Below are 6,241 nucleotides of genomic sequence, written 5' to 3'. Positions count from 1 at the left end.
TAACACAAAAAGGAAAGAAGACAACTTAGGAAACTGGTACACCCAATAAAATCAGCCTTTGTGTGTTGCTCTAGCACACAAGGGCAGGCGATCTGAGTTTAAAATAATATCCTTCGAGGTTGAACTATCGCAACATTACTCTCAGTGGTGATTCCTGCGAGTATCATAGAGGAAACTATCATAATTTGGCATCTGTATTAGAGGAAGTAATTGATTAACTGTTTTTTGAAACCACTAGGTGGAGATGTAGGTTTACCAAGCTGTATTCGTTTTCTACAAAAAGAAAAAAGAAAAACCTACACAATGGCTGTAAAAGCCTTTACAAAAATATCAGAAAAAGTACAAGATTGATAAATTATGTATCTAGTTGGTTGCAAATCCCAAACAATCTTTCAAAGAGGAAAGAAAAAAATACACACCATACAACACAAATAACACTAAATGCTCAGTTGCAAAATTGTCCAAGCAAATTATTATTTTTTAAGCCATAAATTCTGATGTTTAAGTCTCTGAGAGAGTAATCGTTCCTTGTTATAAATTGTCTGCTGCTAATACACACATATTTTCCTTTATTCTCACACCAGCTGCTAGCTCATGCCATCAGTGGTCAGGAACAAACAAACAGAAACTAACCCTAAAATTTTTAGAGCTTCCTTTCCAACTTCACCCTTGGAAATGTGCCAACCACTAGCAAATTGCAGAATCATTTGCTCAAGTTCAGGAATTGTTTTCAAATGTAGTGCTTTGGGAACCCCCTTCCACACATTTTCATGTGTTCAGTGGCTTAAGAAAAGACCTAAGCTTGTCAACTTTCTAAGCTTCATAAAATTTCCGAGGGCATTGTATAAAGATGGTATTATCAAATGAATTTTTGATATGTTTTGACTGTGAAGTCCATCTTTACTTCACCCATTTCCTTTCACAGATACCTTTCTATGTTCATCGATAAGTTGAATAAACTATCACTCTACCTCAGAGCAAATATGAAAATCAGTGTTAATTCTAGCAAGGCCAACAGTCTTTTAGACTTTCTTCTATTTTTCTGATAAAAACGCTCTAAGATGCCCCCTCCCTATTCTACCTCACTTCCTACCCGTATACAAATAGTTATGTGCATACACACACACACAAACAATAAAGGAATATTGGCTAAAAAGAATACCAAATAAATTTCACCTAAAATTTGCTCTCAACCTATAAATATAGTTCTTTCCAGCAGTTGTATCCCACATTACTTTCCTCAAGAATTTCTGATCTAAAATATACATGTTATCATAATAATATAACAACAAATGTCTTGTATTTCTAAAAGTCTCTCTTGTAAGCTTGTTGTGGGCAGAGACATGTCAGTCAGAGTCAGTTTACCACACATGCTAGTTGGATATGCAATTCTTTCCCCCTGGGTATTGTACTTTTTTTATGGCATTTATTAAGCACTTACTATGTGACAGACACTGTATTAAGTACTAGGATAGAAACAAGCTAATCAGGTTGGTGGACACAGTCCATGTTCCACATAAGGCTCACAGTCTTAATCCTTATTTTACAAATGAAGTAACTGAAGCACAAAGAAGTTAAATGACTTGTCCAAGGTCACACAGCAAATGAGTTGTGTAGCTGGAATTAATACCCAGATCCTTCTGAGCCCCAGATCTGTGCTTTATTCACTATGCCATGATGTTTCTTATACTTCTCAAAAAAAGATTACCACTCCTGTTCTAGTGGAGTTAAAACATGTTTTTATTTCATGCCTTATTGTATAACCATGTTCATAGCCCCTGTTAGACTGCATAGCAATATGCATCAGCAAGCCATGTCTTTCAAATTTTCTATTCAGGTAGAAAAGCGCCAATTCTAGGACACATAAATGTGAAGAAGTAGAGCTTGATATAAAGTCTTCATTTATGTTTTCTGTAAAGTCATTCCCCTGTTTTTGTGTATTACAAGTGATTATTGGTTTATTTGTAGGTGGGATTATTTGAGAAATCTTAAATTTCAGTCACAGAACCTATTAGGTTATGACTAATTGAGCTGTAACAGTTTTGTTATAAAAGAAAATTTCAAAGAAATGCATTGTTGCAAACCAAGAGTTTTAACACTCATTTTTAAGGGATAAACATGACCATTTGATATTTCTGCCATTTGAATGTTTGAATGACATATTATAAACCTTATTGTGTAACTTTCCTATATTTTGAAGTACACTTCAATTCACCTCTGGGGTGTTAAGAGTATCAGTGGTAGCCTCAACACCCCAAACAACAACCCCACATTCTAGTATATAATATGTAGGTCCCCAAAAACTTCTCATATCTGAGCCTACACTCCATTCAATGTGGGAGACTCCCATTTAGTGGAGTAAATCCTTCCCAGGAACAGGAGTTGCCAACCCACCTCCACATCAAAGAAAAACTCCTTACCATCAACTTTTAAGCACTTAATCACCTTGCCCCCTCCTACCACACCTCACTACTTTTCTACTACAACTCAGCCCGCACACTTTGCTCATCTAATGCTAATCTTCTTACTATACATTGAGCTCATCTATCTCACTGCCAATACCTTTCCCACAACTTGCCTCTATCCTGGTATGCACTCCTTCTTCATAGCCATCAGACAATTACTCTCCCCACCTTCAAAGCTTTACTGAAGGCACATGCCTTCCAAGAGTCCTTCCCTGACAAAAGCCTCATTTCCTCTTACTCCACTCCCTTCTTTGTCACCCTGACTTGCTTTCTTCATTCACCCCCTTCCCCCAGCCCTACAGCACTTATTTATGTATCCTAATTTATTTATTTATATTAATATTTGTCTCCCCCCCTAGACTGCAAGCTCATTTTGGGTAGGGAATGTATCTGTCATACTGTGCTGTACTTTCCCAAGTACTTAGTACAGTGTCCTACACAGAGTAAAACACATGTGGTTGGTCGATTGATGGCTTGAAAGTGAAAGTGAAAATCGACTGACCTCGGAAAAGGAGGTTGAGACTGCAGGAGGCAGAGGCTTATAGCTTCTATGAATGTCTAGCCTTTCCCATACCAGAGGGGCAGAGAAAGCTGAGATAAGGCGTAAGTCGGTAGTGACAGTGGCAACCAGAACTTCTCTGAATCACCTTGTACCCTACTGAGGATGAGATGTCCAGGCCAGGCTGTAGAATATATCCCGTTGGTTGATAGAGCTGAAATGGTGTGAGCCGACTGTCAATCACTCAATCATACTTACTGACCACTTACTGCATGCAGAGTACTATACTAAGAGCGTAGGAGAGTACAATATAACAGAGTTGGGAGACATGGCAGGCTCAGTGGAAAGAACATGGGCTTGGGAGTCAGAGGTTGTGGATTCTAATCTTGGCTCCGCCACTTGTCTCTTGTGTGACTTTTGGGCAAGCCACTTAACTTCTCTGTGCCTCAATTACCTCATCTGTAAAATGGGGACTAAGACTGTGAGCCCCACATGGGACAACCTGTTTACCTTGTTCCTACCCCTGTACTTAGAATGGTGCTTGTCACATAGTAAGCACTTAACAAATACCATAATTACTATTATTATTTTTAATGCGCTTCTAGTCTAGAGGCTTCCCCATCCTCACCCTGAAGTTTCCACTGATGCCTCTCCTAGTGGCTAGCCACCTGCAGCAGGACCTGACAGTGTTACTGGGGGCCAACTGCCAGGCCCTGGGTGAGGGAGGCCTGGCATGCCACCAAGACTAGATCTGTTAATGTCACAAGCATCAATGAGAGACAGCCTGTCTCAGCACCTTGTGGGCTCTCTAACCCAAGTGATGAGAATGAAACATTCCTTCTTTGAATAATAATAATAATGGTATTTCTTAAGTTATTACTATTTTCCAAGTACTGTACAGAGTGATGGGGTGAATACAAGCAAATCGGGTTGGACACAATCCGTGTCCACATCGGGCTTACAGTCTCACCCCTTATTTTATAGATCAGGTCACTGAGGCACAGAGAAATGAGGTGACTTGACCAAGGTCACACAGACATGTGGCAGAACCCATGACCTTCTGACTCCCAGTCCTGTGCTCTATCCACTTTGCCTTAATCTAACCAGAATGGGCAATCTAGCATTAATCCTTTCCCAGGTTCTCCATTCCACACTGTTGTGGCTTACTTTCACCTTTGCCCAAGAAATGTCCCCTTGGAGAATTTGGTTGAAGACAATTTGTCTAAAAAAGAGATAACTCCCAGGAAACCTTCTCAGAGACAGACACCCTAGGGATAAAGGAAAAAAGTTCAAATTTTCTAGAAGGATGGTTCTCACCAGTGTGCCAAATAAATAATAATATTTTCAGCCCAAAGAACCAGGTTTCCAATTTTTTCTTGCTCTTTTAAAATTACTTTGAAGAAACACTTCTAATAATAATTATTATTGTGGTATGCATTAAGCACTTACTGTGTGCCAAGGACTGGGCTAAATACTTGGGTAATAATGTTGGTATTTGTTAAGCGCTTTCTATGTGCAGAGCACTGTTCTAAGCGCTGGGGTATACAGGGTAATCGGGTTGTCCCACATGAGGGTCACAGTCTTAAACCCCATTTTACAGATGAAGTAACTGAGGCACAGAGAAGTTAAGTGACGTGCCCACAGTCACAGAGCTGACAAGTGGCAGAGCCGGGATTCGAACCAATGACCTCAGACTCCCAAGCCCAAGCTCTTGCCACTGAGCCACGCTGTAGATACAAGATCATCAGGACAATCCTGACAATTTTGTAAGGATATGTCAGTGGTCTATCACCAAGGTTGGCTTTGCAGGGTTAGGGAGGAAGGAAGTAGGAAGGACAGTTGTCTGAGGCCCTAACCATGGAGAGGGCTTTGATATGCTTGCCTAAAGCCACTAATTTAGGAGGGGAGGACCATCTACTGGGGAGAAATCCCATGAAAGATTATCAGATCCCCAGAAATAAGAGGTCCAGCCAGAATGGTTAGACTGTAAGCCCGTCAAACGGCAGGGACTGTCTAGAAGCAGCGTGGCTCAGTGGAAAGAGCATGGGCTTTGGAGTCAGGGCTCATGAGTTCGAATCCCAGCTCTGCCACTTGTCGGCTGTGTGACTGTGGGCAAGTCACTTAACTTCTCTGTGCCTCAGTTCCCTCATCTGTAAAATGGGGATGAAGACTGGAGCCCCACGTGGGACAACCTGATTCCCCTATGTCTACCCCAGCGCTTAGAACAGTGCTCGGCACATAGTAAGCGCTTAACAAATACCAACATTATTATTATCTATCTGTTGCCGACTTGTTCATTCCAAGCACTTAGTACAGTGCTCTGCACATAGTAAGCGCTCAATAAATACTATTGAATGAATGAATGAATGAATGGTTTAAAGAACAGAATTACTGAACAAGCAAATAGTTCCACTCCTTAAACCTCTCCTTTTTCCCTTTTTTTCCCTGCTAGCTGGACACACTCTCTCCCTTACCAACTCTGACCCTGATTCCACTTCCATACATGGTTGTGGAAACTGGTACTTTTTCAGAGTTGGAAGAGATAGAGCCCAATTAAATGATCCCCTCAGAGTAAGAATGAAATAAAATTTGAATGAGAGGAGTTTTTCAAATTGAAGCACTTCTCACTTGTTTGGGGAACCAGAGATTCCATTTAAGTTTATGTCCACAGGACAATTTCTTTTCTCTGGGTCAGAAGAGCTTACAGGGCTAATCAGAGACAGCTTTTAGAATTGTGAATACTGATGAAGAGCAGTAGGTTCTGGGATAATCTGAAAGCCAAGTCTGTTTTTCTAATCCAGTTCCGAGCTATGCCTAACTAACCCTCCACCACCCCTCAGCCAAGAATCTGCCCATCTTTCATCCTACATTAGCTCTAAATACCTCCTAATCAGTTACAGATTGGGAAGAAAAACAGAGTGCTCACATAATCAGTTTGCGCCTTAAATGTGAAATGTTAAGACTGCACAGAAAGCTATTTTTGCTAGGACAATATTTCCATCTGGGTATCGATATATGCACATAGATATAAATACACCTACAACCCAAACTTCCAAGGCATCAATTATTGCAAAGTAAGAGTATAATAATGATTCTTTCACTGCTCATGGAAAGAAAACTCTCTCATAAAAGGGAGAAAAAGAAACCAGTTGGAGGAGGGTTTCCTAGTAGCCAATGGTCTTACAGCTTTACTCTTTATTTATCATGCTTTTTCATGGCCAAAGCCACACCTTTTCAGACCCATAATGAGAGGGTACCCCATGAATAATCTGCCTGC

This window comes from Ornithorhynchus anatinus, chromosome 2 (genome assembly GCF_004115215.2).
Source record: "Ornithorhynchus anatinus isolate Pmale09 chromosome 2, mOrnAna1.pri.v4, whole genome shotgun sequence".
Taxonomy (NCBI): Eukaryota; Metazoa; Chordata; class Mammalia; order Monotremata; family Ornithorhynchidae; genus Ornithorhynchus; species Ornithorhynchus anatinus.
This window is presented reverse-complemented; position numbering follows the sequence as displayed.